Genomic DNA, 17,955 nt, shown 5'->3' on the forward strand with positions numbered 1-17,955 from the left:
TCACATGGTTTTCATTTCAACAGTTACACAAAAAACTACAGTAAGGACCATTATCACTACTTTATTTTTTTTCATGCCATTATATACGAATTTTAGATTAGTTACCTGCCAGCGGTTTCCTTCAACACCGTTAGCTAGTAGTACACAGCGGACTAATCTATTAAAAACTCCAAAAGTTACTTTGAATTAACTTAAGAATATACTAATTAACATTATCTACGTTCGGCAAGAGTCTTTACCGTTCCTTTAGTCGTATGGGATGATTAATGCTCATACTCTTCTGAGATCACATACTAAGCAAATTAATGTCTAGTTGTGAAAATTAACGCACGAAGTTTTAACTTCAGACTACAAGCGCCCTGATTTACCATTATGACTTTCAAGTTGTCCAGCTGCTCCTGCGAAATTGTCCGGCTTCAGTTGGTAAAGATATATACGGTATATTTATTTACAACAAGAAGTAATGAAACGATTATAACTCACTAAAAGTTATCTTTTACCTCTAGAGTATTTAATGATACTTACCAGTCTGGTTAGGCTCCTTCGCATTTATCCTGCGGATGTGCGTCGTTAACATTTGCAGGGCGTGTTAAACAGAGCAGTATGTTTCCTGCAGGGTCTCCCCCGAACTCGAACAGAATGTAGTCCGTGTCCAGATCATCCCAGCATACCACGCGAGCCAGCAGCCGAATTCCATCTGAAAAACGCTGGGTGCAGGATTAAAAAGAACTAGACGACATAGGGGATAAAATACAAGTCCAATTAACTTGTCCTCTCTCCGGGTCTCGGCGCTCTATCTTATAACGAGAACAATTACATGTTTTAATTGCATTTTTGTTGTTTATTTGTCGTTCCTATTTTCCTTCCATTTGTCGATCGAATGTACAGAATGAGGTCCGTGTTCTCTTCTTGGCTACCATTACCCTTATCAAATGACTCTCTCCTGGAAAACGTTGTGGGGAGGGGAAAAAGAATAGTGTAAAGAGGGGGATTGGAAACAGAGCAACGGTAGTAGATATTAGGTAAAGAGGACAGAGACTGTCGACTGCATGTGCAGTACGTTCAGTTTTTTATATTATGTGACACAAACCCTTTTGTGTAGCATAGCCGTTTCCTCACTTCCCTGTCACAAATTATATTTATTTTACAAGTGTTGGGATAGCTGGAAGAAGACGATTTTTATTTAAATATGGTTATAGTATAGAAACAAAACGTGATTTAATTGGTATTAGACTGACGTGATTATGACTTAATATGGAACGCCCTTAGTAACAATTCTGTCAGACTAAACACGTAAACTGTAACTCTAATTGCCTCTTATTTGGTTGCTGGTATAATAACCGATTAACAAAACGAAAACGTAAATTTGTTTACGTTCAGAATATACGAGTACTTTTGTTGTCTAAGAAAATATTACATCGCAGTTGGTGCAATGTTCGTCAGGGCTCCTGGCTCTACACCATGTCTCTTTGTCATTCTGTTCATCTGCAGATAAGGATTCATTTCAGACGATAAGGAAGAGGCCACTAGCGCTTCTCATGCGGATGCACGTAAGCATTCCATAGCGCAGGATGAAAACCATTCCCTTACAGTCTACTAAAAGGAAAGTCATCAACGTTAAGCACAGCGCGGGGAAAGAAATGTGACAAAATTGTTTCTTACTATAAAGATACTGCCCTCCGGAGCCACGTGTCTTGCTTCTCTTCCCTTTCTAATCCACAGATAAGATAGTGGTGCGTCCCCAGAAGATTATCTACATCCTGAATTGGCACCGCTACACAAGCAGTTGGCTTAGAACTCTGTTAAAAGTACAAGTCATCTTTTAAACATAATTTCAGTTTAGTTTTTTTTACTACTACGCAAAACATTTTTTTTCTTATGAATATATGTAATGAAGCAACAACACAATTAAAACTAATTAAGTCTTGCTCCATCACGATTGATGACTTTGTTTTATCAGTCTCGTTCCCAACAAGCGTTCAAAAAAATCACCAAAAAGTTACCAAATATAACGATTAGGAAACAGTATGATTGAGGCATTTTTGTCGACTTATTCAACGTCTTTTATTGTCAACATTATTTTTCATTCTCCATAAAATTATACCATTCTTGATGCCTTCTGAAGTTTACAGAGCAGCAAGAGGTGAAAGATAATTCCAAACAGGGTTAGTTGAAAAAATTGCCAATTATTCACGTCGAATTATATCTACATTAAGTGATCACTGAACTACAACCAAGTGTGAACTATGCCGCTGATCATGCGCCTGGGCCGGCCGGGGTGGCCGAGCGGTTCTAGGCGATATAGTCTGGAACGGCGCGACCGCTACGGTCGCAGGTTCGGATCCTGCCTCGGGCATGGATGTGTGTGATGTCCTTAGGTTAGTTAGGTTTAAGTAATTCTAAGTTCTAGGGTACTGATGACCTCAGAAGTTAAGTCCCATAGTGCTCAGGGCCATTTGAACCACTTTTTGAATCATGCGCCTGGTTGAACAGAACTTTTGGAAGCTACTATCCAGACTCTAGAGCCAAGGGGAACAAGACGTTCCTGTATGGCTGACATTCATTTATAGTCCTCACGAACGCTTATGTAAATTACTAACACTGAGTACATCTATCGATTTCCGTTAGAATTTCGATTTTAAACTCTCGACACCTTTTAATTTATCCAGGCTCAACTCCCTTATTTCCTACCTTGCTGTAAATTCTTCAGTTTTAATCTGCAGTTTGTAACCAACAACTTACGGTCAGAGCCCACGTCTGCCAGCGCGGCATGTTTTGCAGTATAAAATTTGACTGGTGGAACATAAAATCCTTTAATAACAAAGACCAAGAGCTTACAGAAAATTTGAAATATCACGAAATCTCTGTATGTAGTGCCCAACAGACGAGGGGCGAGTTGTAGAAGGAATACGATCAGTATTTATTCATATATAGTGGAGTCGAGGAGGAGACAAAAGCTAAAGGAAGAGTGCCGATACTTATCCACAAGAAGTACAAAGATCATGTTGAAAAGTGACAATACGTCAATGAGAGAATAGCTTTACCAAAACTAAAACTAGTTCACCACAAGTTGAATATTATCTCTCTGTTCTACCCAGAGGACTGTAAATCTAGGACTGAAAGAGAGGCCGTCAGTTAGCAACTATAAGAAGTTATCAGTTTCATTCTTTCAAACGAACTTACCATGATAATGGAGGATTTTAATGCTTGTATTAGAAATAGTCTCAGCTCTGGAGTTTAGTAACGATATAATGAAGACTTTCTAAGTGATATTGGTGAGATTAATACCAAATTATGCTCAAGCAACGAACTGAGAATAAATGATTCCTTCTATGACCACAAGCAACAGCAGATATACAAATCTCAGAAAACAAAAGATCATTTATCTACAAAAGTTCACACGGTTACCAACAGGAACATCCATCCCTAGTCTGTACTGGATGTTAGGATAGTAAACACTGTCAACATAAGCAGCGACCACAGTCCAGATTGCATGTAGTAAGGAACAAGAATGCTACAGAACGTATCTTAAAAGAAAAAAAAAATTAATACAGAGTCCCTATGGAATGAATCAATAGACATTTTACACCATAAACGATTAGCAGAGAGAGTAAAAGAGAACAGCATTAACGCAGGGGTTACTACAGACCAGGGTTAGGAGAAAAGCCAAGAAAGTACTGAAGCAGTGGCTCAAGAAGCGTTAGGTACACTAGCTATAAATCATGAAAGCAAAACAGACAGAACACCATGGTTTTGTAAAGACGATAAGGGATGCGCAAAAAAAAAAAAAAGATGTTTGCTTATTTGAAATGTAAAACACTCGAAACAAGAAACTTTTGAGGTTTACAAAAGGAATTACTATTAATAATTGCAAGAAGGGATATCTTTTCTAAAAACATTGAACATGAACTTTAAGGGCTGCAGAAACAGATTTAAAGAACGATAAAAAACAGGGGAAAGAATTAAATGAAATTTTGGAACGACATAAATGAGGAATCATGGGTTAAATAATTAACAGAGTTATTTAAAGGTAAAAAACTACCAGAAAACGGAAAGATGCTGGAGATCAGCATACCAGTAAATAGTAATGTAACTGTTTCACATACAGAGAGAGACGAAGCTGTAAGTGTGCTATAAAGTATAAAGTCGCTGGGGAAAGATAAGATTTCCAATGAAATATTAAAGTATGGAGTATATCCACTAACTGAGCAATTAACCAAGTTAGTTTACTATGTTATAGCTCGTAATAAAATTTCAAATGAATGGAGAACTACTATCACTAGTCTCACGTACAGGAAAGCAGATAAAGATTCGTCAAATTACAGAGGGATGAATCCACTCATTCCATCTCTTAAACTTTTAACAAAAGTAATAGGAAATGGAATTAAAAAAAACATTATAACACTTGCAGAGGAGCAGTATGGTTTTAGATCCAGTAGATCCAGTCCGGATGGAGTGTTCATTGTTAGACAGGTTGTAGAGAAGTCCACTGAATACAACAGATCGGATTTCTTTGTTTTATTGATTTACGGAAGGCTTTCGATAGGATTCAGTTAACAGATGTGGTAAATCTGCTCTAAAGTCGTGGTATTCGTTCCAACTTAGTAAAAACAGTTATCGAACAAATATAACTAGGCGAGAATTGATTCCAGGTTAACTAGAAGTATACAGTTAAGAGTGGTACTAGACTAGGTGACTCTCTGAGACCCTTACTTTTCAATATAGTCATGAACGAGTGATGACATTGGCTGACAGTATTTAAAGACTGGGGAGCAATGAAATAAAAGACATTCTTTATGCCGACGATGCAGTTCTACCAAGAAGCACTAGGCATAAATGGAACAAACACACAGATAGGTTGCATGAACGGAAGATCGTGAAAATCGTAAGAAATAAATCAGCAGCTGGTAAAAGAAGTAAAGGCGTCAAAGGAAAAGAAGGAGTGACAGCTTCAAGGTAGACTGAGGCGCACTGAAAGGAACAGGCATTGGCCTAGAAAGAAAGGAAGAATAAGAAGAGAAATATGAATCCAAAATCTCTGTCTTAACATTACATAAACTATCTGAAACTTTCCATTGTCTCCAAGGCTCTTCCACGTACATGATCGTCTATCATGATGCTTAATACAAGTATTAGCAATGATGAAATCAGGCGCTGTGCAAGGTTCTTTAACTTTTATTTCTTCCACCCAGTCCATGCTACACCATTACTTTTCCTTCTCTTCCTTTTTCTGCTATCGAATTCTAACCCCCATTAACAATTAAAACTTCGTGCCCCTTAACAATTCGAATAATTTCTTTCATCTGATTATACATTCCTGCAAAGTCTCCGTCATCTATGGGACTCATAGGCACACAAACTTCATACTGTGTTGCTCGTAATCCTGTAGTCACATGACAAGAAATTGTATAGTTCCCCTGCAACTACCTTTAACTAATTTGAACTATATCTAACTTTCGCCTGCCCATTTTTCATTTCAAAATCTGTAACTTAGCAACCTGATTAAGGGATCTAACATTCCATGCTCCGACCCATAGAATGCTAGATTCGTTTTTCCTGATGATTACGTCCTCCTGAATAGTTCCTTTCCGTAGATTAGAATGAGAAACTATGTTTCCACGGGAATATGCTACCCAAGACGATGCTGTCTTTATCAAAGAACACAGTAGAGCGGCATTTCTTCGTGAAATATAGAGACTAGAGTTAGCCTTTTTTCAGCCGTTCGCTATATCCACATAGCAAGGATGTATTGGTTAATTTTACAGCACCAAACCATCTATCGTGTTGCAACAACAGAAAAGACTGCTGCACCTCTTCAGGAATCATATGTTAGTCTGTCCTCTCCGCAGATATCACTGCGACATGGTTGTGCTGACGGTAGCTATCCGTAACGCGTAACGCTGTGGCATGCAAGCCACTTCAGCAAGGCCCGTAGTTCATGATTGGAAGAGTAAATTAAGATCAATCAATTCTGATGTACAATGGCTCCTTTTGTTACCCCCTTCAGTGTGCATCAGTATCCTGTCGCTTCGTTTTGAAGGGCATCTCTTTGAAAGAGGCCCTCAAGTTATTCAGGAGGAACTGTTACTTATAATGTCTGAGACAGTTTACTTCAAAGTTGAAGCTTCCCTCGTGGAGTCGTGCAGTATCAAGCGAACAAAGTCAAATTAACTACGACCAGTGGCCGCGCTGGTAGCTATTGTGACCACTAGCGCTGTTTCCGCGGATGGAATGCCTGAAGGGTAAATAACGTCTTTCAATGTTTTGGGAGCTCACGAAATCGAGGAGTCCTCTTGCAGACCTCGGGTATGTACAGTCGCGTGCCCTCCAGACGAAGGTGGTGTGCTAAAGCGTGTTACTGAAGTCAGTAGTTGCTGATTCTGAGTGATCAACGAAGTTACTTTTCCAGTTCGGAAGATGTACAAGAGTTAGAAGTGCTTCCTGTATGCCAGCATGTATTTCTACTAAGACACTTCCTGGTTTTCTAGGAGAGTGTTACTTGTAAGTGAGCGAGTACGTGCCTGGTAGCCAGAGCCGGTACATCAGATCACGGAGCGGAGCCCGTACCTAGCTGGAACGTCGTGTTTCATAGAATGAAATGTACTTGTAGAGATTTTACTGGAGCTAATAATTTTCATTTGATTCCGTGGAAATATGAATGACTTATTTTTGTGAGAGTTTTCCTACATTGTCATTGAATTGTATTTCCGTTTTGTTATGTGGAGATTATCGACGGTAGTTACTAGAAACCAGTTCGTGGCGTTGAAGAAACTGTATGAAGTGTACATATTCCATTTCAGTGGTCAGATCTATGAATCTTTCTGAAAGCATTTTAATGCTACAGGACACTGATAAGTGATGCAGGAGAAGTGAAAATAATCCTGTAAGGGGGTGACTCTTACTTAGATGGTCCGTAAATGTGTAGCTGTACACAGAATAAATACACACCTGCCACTAAACGTTCACAATTAAATATACTGAGCAATACATAGTTCGTTTGGTCTTGCGTGCAGCACATTGCTAAGTGAGCGTCGATTCACGCAAAGGCCATGTGGGTGACTTGGAGTGACGCCGTGGAAGCTCCGAGGACAGACGAGAAGGAATGTTTCAACACCAGTTAGTAATGTCATCTGCAATAGACTCTGCAACAAGACAGTCAAATGCTGGTAGGTCTCCACTGGTTCTACAACTATGGTGTTTACGTTCTCAAAGGGTACCTTATGGGAATGCTGTACCAACACCGTTTCGCACTGACTTTGTAGTCTATGACAGATGGACAAGCAAGATGCCTGTGAAAAACATGTTGCCAGAGCTGGAATATTGTGGAATAGTATGGTGCAAGTGCCGAATCTGCCTTTGTCAAAGACTGGACTGCCTTGGTCGCCTACGTGACCAAAAGAGGTGCCCTGCCGTAAGAAAACCTGGCCAAGCAAACTATAAATACTTCTCGTTTGGACCCTAGCTATGCCTTATCTGTGACTGCTGCCAGCACTGAGACGTACTTCGTGCCAGTTGACAGCCCCAGTGTGGACCAATCAGCTTCATCACGTCTAGCTGCCTCGCCTACTAGTTACTGGGCTGTGCCATCCAGCTGGGACCACCTACATGGAGACGACGAGGGTCAGCGTTTAAAATCATCATCTCAATGGGCTGAGTGAGAACAAACTGTTGAATTGGAAAGTTGATCTGAAAGTTCAATTCGTGAAAGTGGAATTGACTTGAGTGAATTAAGGGGTGACACTACAGAAGGATATGCTGGTTTGCGCTCAGTTAGGTGTGGGCAGTTGCGACAACTCGACTCGAGATGATGAACCTCACAGCCGTTTTATTAATCTGTTCTGGCTGGACCGATTGAAAGACAAATCGCTACCCTTAAACTCAGATACGGAACTGAAATTACAAACAAACAGTTTGTGTAATGAGAAAAGAAAGGCCATCATAAATAAGTTTTGGTTGTCGGTTCTTATAAAATTATTAAAGAATTAATAATTGAGAGTGTTACCTATCCATGAAATTGAGATTACTGGTCCAGATTAACCCCAATTTTATTTACTCAGTGCAGAGTGCAAGCACACACGTGAAAGGAAGTCACTCATTAATGTGATTAACGAATTACAAAAATAAAAGGAAATACAAAATCGAGATTATTTAAATGCATCACAGATCTGCACAAGTCCACAAGGGTGAGTTAAGGATAAATAATGATGATCTTAACAAGCCTGTCCCTCAAAAGCAAAATCGCTGTTGGACATGAAATGATTGCTCTAGTTATACTAGAAAGAAGGAAAGTCATCTGACTTGTAAATATCTCAGCCCGCTCGGTCATGTAGGAGCCCTCTACTGCCAAACGAAATATGACGTTGCGTTGTTTAATCAGATTTTAAAAAACGGTCGAAAACACTTAATCACTCTCCTCCTGTGATAGCCCACACTGCGAGGCATTTTCACCAGAATCGATGAATCAGAGTGACAAGACGTGTGCCTGCTGTGGCCTGCTGGCACCAACATCCGATCATTAGTGGAGTGATTTCTTGAAATGCAAGTCTGCAGCTCTCTCCCGCATCTCAAAATCAAGTTTCTTCTTCCACATCCCCGGCAAAAGCATCTTCGTCTCCGCCCAGTGATCAAGCGCTTCCACTTTGTTTTAAAAAAAAATTTCCGCAAAAGATCATCACAAATGTTCGCCCACCAGTGGGAAGACACAGCAGTCCAACTTCGTGATTAACCGATGAAATTTTAAGACACGGCATTCCGACATCAAATGTAGCAGACAATTGTTTTATTCCCTCTATGAGGCGCCTTCGCGTGCATGAAATATTGAGAACCGTTATTCCGAACTCCCACCTAGCAGATCTTTTGTTAGCCACCCAGTGAACTGCCTCCCCACACTGCGAGAGAGAAAATCTGTTTCCCACATGGACTGGCACCTGGGTGACGTCTTGCGTCCCCCACAACATGATAAACAGAAACATTAATAGTAGTTGCCGAACAGCTTTCCCACCAGAAAGCGGCGAAATGACTAACTTTGACCCAGTATGGCTTCCACTATTTTTCTCAGAAGTCTAGTCAGCGGAAATCACACCACCAAGTTGTTCTTTGAGCAGAAATACTGCCTCGTAAAATAATTTATTTGACGTTGACCAGACGCACAAAATTGTTCCCCAGACAGAGCTTTTTTGAAAGAGTCTCCGCCCACACAGGGTGGGGACTACAGTTCTAAAGAACCCGGGTCACATTTGCACCCTTCTGGTACTACAGTGGGCAATTCAGCGTGGCTACAAAATTCTACCTGCCAAACAACAAACAGACTACTGCAATCTGCATCAGGTGAACGTCTTTGGAAGTCGCCTCATCACCCATGAAGTTGCATGAACAGATACCAATGAATCGGTAAATCATCATACGGATTTCACAGTGTAATTTTCTGGGGCATAGCACGCCATGCACTCATTCTTCACCAGTGCTTTGTTTTAAATGTGAAAGACCTAGGCATTAAGCCAGAGAATGCAGCGAGTGTGAATTGTCAGCACACAGGTATGTGTTTCTAAAACTGTAGCAGTGTGTTTTGTACTAAGTCCATTTTCTGTTGAACTGTTTCCTATTTTCGCAGAGACAATGAGCAAGCGGAGGAGCAATGTGTTATGATCGCAAAGGTGATTCATGGGTGGCTCGAAAGAAGGCAGATAAAATAGACTTGTATATGATACGAAGATTTCTCGGCGTATACGCTGCTTTCAAGGTCCTCGGGTGTACTGCCAAGCGTCGTAAGTCCAGCGAATAACCATTCCTGTGCCATCAGGTGGTGCTGATGGAATGATGTGTCTGCTCCGTATTGGCGGTATTCATACCTGCCACCTGCCGGTCCCGAGATTGGACCCGTGTCGTGCTCGTTGGGTCGGGGGAGGGGTGGGGGCGGCGTGTGGCTGAGGTGCCTGCCGCATCTCACGTCCCTAAGTCGCGTTCTTCTTTGATGCAGCTTAGTACTGGTTCCTCAATAGTACTGATTGCTCAGTTGAAAGCCCATGTCTCTGTTGATTAAACTATCAGCCACATGGATTTCAATCACCTCTTTGAAAATGTAATCCTAAAATTTATCGGTTTTAGCCAGGACTTTCGTTTGCTAGTAATTCATTTTATGTCCATTTCCATTGCAATTTTCTGGTGTTACAGAGTTGTTGGGCTGCAGTAAGCGGATGTGGCTTTCATGTTCTGTACATGGATCTCCGTTTGCCCAATGTAAGTATTCCTGCATTAACATGGAACTTGGTACCCCGCTTTTTTTTAGACCCACGTCGTCTTTCACTCTCTCTAGTAAAGCTCGTATTTTGGTTGGCGGGTAGAAATGTGTATTATGTGGTTTTGTTTCAGTAGTCTGCCAGTTTTTGACTATACATTGCCAGAAAACGGTGTGAAAGCGGTCTTCATATTGTCTTCTTCCGTGTTTCCGGCCTCCGTGCCGTTATTAGAGCTCCTGTGTCACAGGACAGCCCGAATCTGTAGGTTGCTGTATCGATTCTCGTGAAAGACGGATCCCAGATTCCGCAGCTCTGCCGTCAGACTCTGACATCGTTCGTCAAAAATGGATTATGCCCTATGTAGTAGAGTGTAGTAGAGTGCTGAGCTCCCTGTTGTTCTGCTACGAATGGTACCACCTGGAGGCACAGAGATCTAAATCCATGTGCGCTGGCTCCATATACACTGGGCAAGCACTCCCTCGGGCTTATGCTGAACTAGGACGTCGAGATACGGAAGTTTGACATCTTTTTCTATATACATGGTGACATGGACCTTTTTGTGGACGGAATTCAGACGTTCTAAGAATTTCTGTAGTTTTTTTGGATCATGTGGCCAGATGACGAAAGTCATCGACATACCCAAGGAAAAATATGTTTTAGTTCGGCAGCTTCCAGTGCTCTGTCCTCGAAATGGGCTGGCTATGTGTACGCCATCAGTCTGCTCATAATATTGTCAGTTGAAAATAAAGTGTGTCTGTGTCACAAAGTGTCTACAAAACTCAAAAATCAAGATAAAATCTAATGAATTAGAATCTTTAGAATTAAAAATAGAAAAAATACTTAATGAATTAGGTAACACTAATCCAAAAATATAGAACTTAATTAAACAATTTCAGAAAGAATAAGGTAAGAATTTAATAGCAAGTTATATGATTTTAAAAGTAGAAGATTAATAGATATAAAAGATGCTGCACATGGTTATGATGCAGTTACTAAACAATACTTAGAATATGAATTAGCCAATCTTGTTACCAAACCTGAGTATTCACATTTTTCAACACAGTTCAGCAATTATAGCACTACAAACCATCTTAATGAAAAAGTTATGCAGATTCATTGAGATGACTACACCATTACTTAATGAAAAGGTGAAAAGCATACATACAGATCTTATATTTGTTTTAGATAGGTTCAATAGATAAAAAAAACTGAATTTACTTTTATCAGTAGAGATAAACAAAAAATATACAATTTTTTAATATGAGTCCAGGCTTTAAAGAATTATTTTTGTTGGTAACATATATTAAGATTTGAAATTCGATGATTTTGATACTACAATAAACGTCTCTGATAAGCTATACAAAATATAGTAATCAATGAATAATGGTACAGAAATCAAGTTTTCTAACTACAAGATCAAAAGATACAGTTCCAATTGTACCAGTAGACAAAGCTAACAATAGGTGGTGAAAAAATTTAATATATTTTTAATCTATATAAAAGGATATCATGTCTTGTGCTTGGAGTGCAGAAAATTTACTGAAACACCTAATCCTCACAGGGTAACAACAAAAACTGGGAGACAGAGAACTGCACAGTATGAAAAACTAATAAGAGGCAATTTGTTAAAATATTTTGTAGGTGAAGTGGTGAGTGGTTCAAACATTTGTGAAGAAAAAATAAGTTAATTACATAAATCAATAAGAAAAAAATATTCAAAGAAGAAATTTATGGTAAGCTGATCTAGAAGAAATGAATGTTGGAAACTTGAAAAGTATATCAAAAATAAATAACACTTATAAATATTTCTTCCCTCTAATTGATGTTTTTTCAAATTTAACTTGGGCTATTCCACTTATAGATAAAACAGCTACAAATATGGCTGGTGCTTTTGGAAAAGTTTTAAAGCTAAGATGTCCAAGAAATCCACAGTAAGATAATTGTAAACAATTTTAAAATGAACAATTTTAGGAACTTATGGAAAATGTAATATTAATCATTATTCAAGTTTTCCAGGATTAAAAGCATTCACTGTTGAAAGATTTAAAAGAACATTCAAAAAAGTGGAAAAAACTGATTTACAAGGAAATTATAAATGGGCTGATTTAGTTAATAATGCAATTAATGAATACAATAATTCAAAACATTCAACAATAAAAATGAAGCCACTAGAAATTTATGATAAAAATTATAAACCAGTTGTCATAGTAACTAATGATAAACCCAAATATAAAGTGACTGATAAAGTCAAAACCAATAACTTAAAGGAATTTTTGAAAAGGGATACAACCCAATTGGTAAACAGAAATTTTCGATGTTGAAAGTGTTATCCATTCTAATACAATCAAATATAAATTAAAGGCTTGGATGGAGAAGAAGTGAAAGCACAATTTTATGAGCAACAACTACAGAAAACAAATTGTTTTGATGTGTATCTTGTTGAGAATGAAAAGAGACAAAGTACACCTTAAATTGTCAGTATTTGATAATTTGCATAATGGTTGAGTGAGTAAAGATAAAATTATTCTACAAAATTATTGCTGGCTTTGTTTTTTCTTGATAAAAAATAAATCTTATAAATGGAGAGTGTAAAAATAAGTGATGTAAAAGCAGGAGCAAAAGAATCAGTATCTAAAGGATAATCTAAACTGAGAAAGGAACAACTCATTGATCTTATTTGGAACAATATTAACTACAAAATGGTGATGGTTTTGTAAGACAAAGGAACTGAGAGCTAAAGCAAAAGAACTAGGAATTAAAGGGAATTCTAAACAAGATGCAAAAAAGCTTATCACATTGATTAATTATAAATTTGTGTTTTGAGGAATTATATAAATTGCGTTCAAGAACTCAAACATATAGAAATAAAATTGTTGATAATATTAAAAAGAATAATCTATATAATAATAGAGAAGAGAAATATATATCATGACAATTTGCATTAAATGAAGATTTTATGAGAGTATTTAAAAACATATTAGAGTAGGAGTTATGTTAATAACAATGAAATTTATCTGAAGATTTTATCAGGTGAGAGGAAGATACCTGTAATTGGTACACTTCATCTGAAGACTTTATGAGAGAATTTCAAGACAAATTAGACAGGGAAGCAATATCATATCGAAACTTGAATAAAAATTTCATGACAGAATTTCAAGACAAACTCAATTCGAGTTTACATCAAATAAAGAAAAATTATCCACAGATGTTGAAACAGATTTTCAAGATAAAATTAAATGGGACACTATATCAAATAAACAAAACAGATTTTGTTAGACAATTTGGAGATAGAATAAATAGGAATGAATATCACAACAAGAGTTAATTACCAATTTCATAAAACAATCTCAAGACAAAAAGCTGTAAGAAAATATCAGAATAAAGTAGCCTTGAAAATATATCAAGTTATCAAAAATCATCTGAAAATTTTATGAGAGAATTTCAAGACAACTTTGACTGGGATTATATGTCATGTGGTCAAATTTTATCTGAAGACATTATGCAAGAATTTCAAGACAAACTAAATTGAGAATACTCATCAGTTGATCAAGAATTATCTCAAGACTTCATGAGAGAATTTCGAGATATATTACATTGAGAATACTTATCAATAATCAAGAACTACCTGAAGTTCTCATTATAGAATTTCAAGGTAAATAGGTTAACATTTTAAATCATCAACATTTATCAACATGTTTTATACAAAAAATAATATCTTCTGAAATATAATCAACTTGTGAAGCAGATTGCGCTATATGTCTAATCAATCAGAATCTTAAGCTTGTAAAACCTACTTAATCACAGTTTTCATAAAGAATGTGTTGATAAATTGTTAATAAATCATTCTTCTTGTCCAACAAGTAGAAATGTTATTAAAAGAATACAATTAAATCTGATGAAGACTAATTATATCATTAATCAACTGTTCTTGTGTATAGCTATCCAATACATCGAAATAATTGGGGCAACAAGTAATGCTTAAATTTTCTCCAATTCTTTTGTATAAATTTACTGAATTAGGATCATAAATAAGTCTTAACAATTCTTCACAATCTGAATATATAACTCTAACAATGGTCAATAATTTTAGAAAACTTCGTCTTTTTACTCAAATGACACAATAATTATACTTCCATTCATCATCGAATTATCACAAAAGAACGAAAATAGGCATTAAATTCTGATCAACTGTTTCAGATACAACATGAGGTAATGATCTATTTCTGTGTTTCTTTCTTGTACTATTTCTAAAGCATTATCAACCAACTCAAATGTTCTACATGTTCACCTCTAACTTTAATTCCATCATCTTTACATTTGTTTAAATTTTGCAAGTGAGTTACTATCTCTTTCATTTCTTGTTTTCCATGTTCATGAATTGTTGTTAAAACATCATGTGTAACCCACTTTCTACATTGTTTTGCTTCTTCTTTACCTGATTTTAAAATTAATAAATATAATTGGGGTTCATTGATAAATATAGTGTTTTTTTCATTATTTTTTAGAGGTGTCTCCGAGATGTCCCAAAAAGATTTTAAAGTTTTAGTAGCATCGACACCTATATTTGTTTGTTCAGAAACTTTATATTCCAATACCTTTGCAACATCTATAACTTTAAACCACTGATTATTCTTTTCATCAATAATCATATATACATTCTTGTGCAAGCTTGTTGTTGATGAGGTCCACTACTGCTGTTTTGATAAAACTAGGGCACTGAGACAAATAATGATAGTCTGACTAGATGAAATATTTCCATTTAGTAATAAACTATTTCAGGGAGGAAAAGAGGGCAAAGTGCTGAAAAACGAATTATTTGAGGTTAAAGAAAAAATATTTAAATTTAATGAAACATTTAGAGCATTGTCTGTTGAACATAAAATTATCTTCACATATGCCAATATTAGTAAACAGCAAACAGGTTATATAACACATACTTCTATGCTACAAGTAGCTAAAAAAAGAAGTAATTTTAAAAAATAAGTTGAATATAACAACTGCAAATCCAAAAATGTTTTAATCAGTTTCTAGGAAGTACAACACAACCATATACAAAGGCCATTCAAAAAGTTGTACACAGTCATCTCTATTTTTTTTTTGTAGGAGGAGAACATTATCCTCTTTCATTTACAGGTGAGCCATAATGGAACAGTTGGTGATGGAGTTCCTCTTCAAGACTGATGATGACTCTGCCACATTGATCCACAGAAAGTTGCTCTGTGTTTATGGGGAGGACACAGTGGATCACAGCAGTATCCAGTGGTTCTTGCAGAGGTTTCAAGGAGGTTAATTCTCTCTACTGGCCAATCCATGATGCGGTAGACCATCGATGGCAGTGAGTGATGTGATTAAGGAGACCACTGATCAAATCATCCAAAATGACAGATGTGTGACAACATGACAGCTTGCTGAAATGACTCATTTGTCATTGGATAGTGTGGTATCATTGGTAGAGTCACTAGGGTACAGAAAAATCTGTGCACATTGGGTGCCTAGATTATTGACAAGAGAAATGAAAACGATCAGAAAGAATGTGAGCAAGGGTCTCATGAAGACCTTTACTGAAGAGTGGAAACAGTGTTTTGACAGCGACATTACCCAGTATGAAATATGGATGTTTTTTTCCGAACCTGAGAGCAAAACTGAATCCATGGAGTGGCGTCATCCAGGTTCGCCTCAGAAGAAGAAACAAAGACTCTCATGAACATCAGCCTGAAAGGTGATGGCCTCCTTCTTATGGGATCAGTGTGGTGTCATTATCATTGACCTTTTGGAACGTGGCTCTACAATTAATTGAGACTGATACTGTTTGTCATTGGACAAGTTGTGATGTGCCATCAAGACTCACAGACCACAGCATCAGGGTCAGCTCATCAGACTGCACCATGACACTGTCAATCCCTATACACCCATTATGAGGCAGGAGAAAATTAGGAAAATGGGTTCCTCATCCTCCCTACAATCCAGACTTGGCTCCATTTGTTTTTTACCTCTTTGGTCGTCTGAAGGGCCAACTGCATGGTAAAACATTTGATAGTCAGAAACCCCTTATTCCCTGTGTCAAGCAATGGTGGAAAAGTCAACCACAAGAATTTTACCAAAGTGCATTTATATTATGGAAACAACATTGAGCCAGATGTGCCACAGCTGATGAAGGTTACACTGAGTAGCCTCAATGTATAGCTAAATGTTCCAAGTATGTTCACAAAAAATTACATTCTCCTTCTGCAACAAATAAAAAAATTAGAGACTACTGAGCAAAACTTTTTGAACGGCCTTTGTACTATGAATTGAGGTACTAAATTGATGTTCTTGGACATAGAGCTATTAGGTCTAAAAATTACAGATAGTAGCAGTTTTGGACAAGGTCAACTTAGTATGTTCCCAAAAATATTTGATGTTGAAGAACTGAACAAAGGTTACTTCCCATATTCATTCAATATACAGGAAAATGAAAATTTCATAGGACCAATTCCTGATATCAAATATTATTGTGCTGACACTATATAGCCAGAAGACAGAAAAATACTTTTCAAGTGGCATATTGAAAAAGTCAAAGTGTATTATGTGTTTAATATGAAGAGAGAAATTAATGAATATTCTAACTCTGATATAGATTTATAGGGGAGAGGTCATTTAGAACTAAGAAAATAGTTCCCAGAAACGGGTAATATAGATCCATTCTGTTATTTACCAATTGCTGAAATGTTTATGATGAATTGTTTTTTGCTGTGTTGAATAAATAACAGAAAGAAAATTATAGTAAAGAATCCATAGCTTGGTTAAATAGTTCAAAAAATAATAATATTCAACATGCTCTTAATTATGGCAAAAGAAACATACGTGGAGATAAAGTAGTAGGCTTTGGTAAGGAAGCCAATATTGTGCATCAATACAATGGCTCTTTTTGGCATGGTTGTAAAAATGTTTTAGAAGTAGGATGATTAACAATAAAAATAAAGAATTGGTGGATGATCCATATCAAAAGACTTTATCAAGAAGTACAGAAACAAGAAATAATTTAGTGGAGATGTGGGAATGTGACTGGCCTAACTTAGCTTACAAAAAAATTCCAAAATTCAATGGTTACACAAAGGTGTCAAACCACTGAGTACAACAAATGCTTTTTCTTATAGTAAAACAAATAGGTAGATCATGTAACTAATGAGGAGGTATTGAATAGGATTGGGGAGAAGAGAAGTTTGTGGCACAACTTGACTAGAAGAAGGGATCAGTTGGTAGGACATGTTTTGAGGCATCAAGGGATCACAAATTTAGCATTGGAGGGCAGCATGGAGGGTAAAAATCGTAGAGGGAGACCAAGAGATGAATACACTAAGCAGATTCAGAAGGATGTAGGTTGCAGTAGGTACTGGGAGATGAAGAAGCTTGCACAGGATAGAGTAGTATGGAGAGCTGCATCAAACCAGTCTCAGGACTGAAGACCACAACAACAACAACAACAAAACAAATAGGATAAAACAGATCATATTAAGGCAAAAATAAGATTTGATGACTTGTGTAGTCTTTGTGCAACCATAAAAGTATTATGATTATTCTCCTAAGTGGCACTAAACAAAAATTTATAGGCCAATATATTATTCTAAAAATGGTATAGATTTATAAAACATATTGGCACCTATAGGATTCTATACTAGTGCAAATGAAGACTCATAAAAATGAAAAACTGTTGTTTCCTCTGTGTGTTAAATGTGCAAAA

The 17,955-nt window shown here is 37.1% G+C and overlaps 1 long non-coding RNA gene across 1 annotated transcript in view; it reads right to left on the bottom strand.

Moving 5' to 3' along the window:
- The window catches only part of LOC124548500, a 277,718-nt gene that overhangs the window by 54,604 nt on the left and 205,159 nt on the right, over positions 1–17,955 (bottom strand). Inside the window, exon 2 of the long non-coding RNA XR_006967701.1 lies at positions 526–697. This is a non-coding gene — a long non-coding RNA (uncharacterized LOC124548500). The remainder of the gene's footprint in view (positions 1–525; positions 698–17,955) is intronic.

Source organism: Schistocerca americana, chromosome 1 (assembly GCF_021461395.2).
Source record: "Schistocerca americana isolate TAMUIC-IGC-003095 chromosome 1, iqSchAmer2.1, whole genome shotgun sequence".
NCBI classification, from domain to species: domain Eukaryota; kingdom Metazoa; phylum Arthropoda; class Insecta; order Orthoptera; family Acrididae; genus Schistocerca; species Schistocerca americana.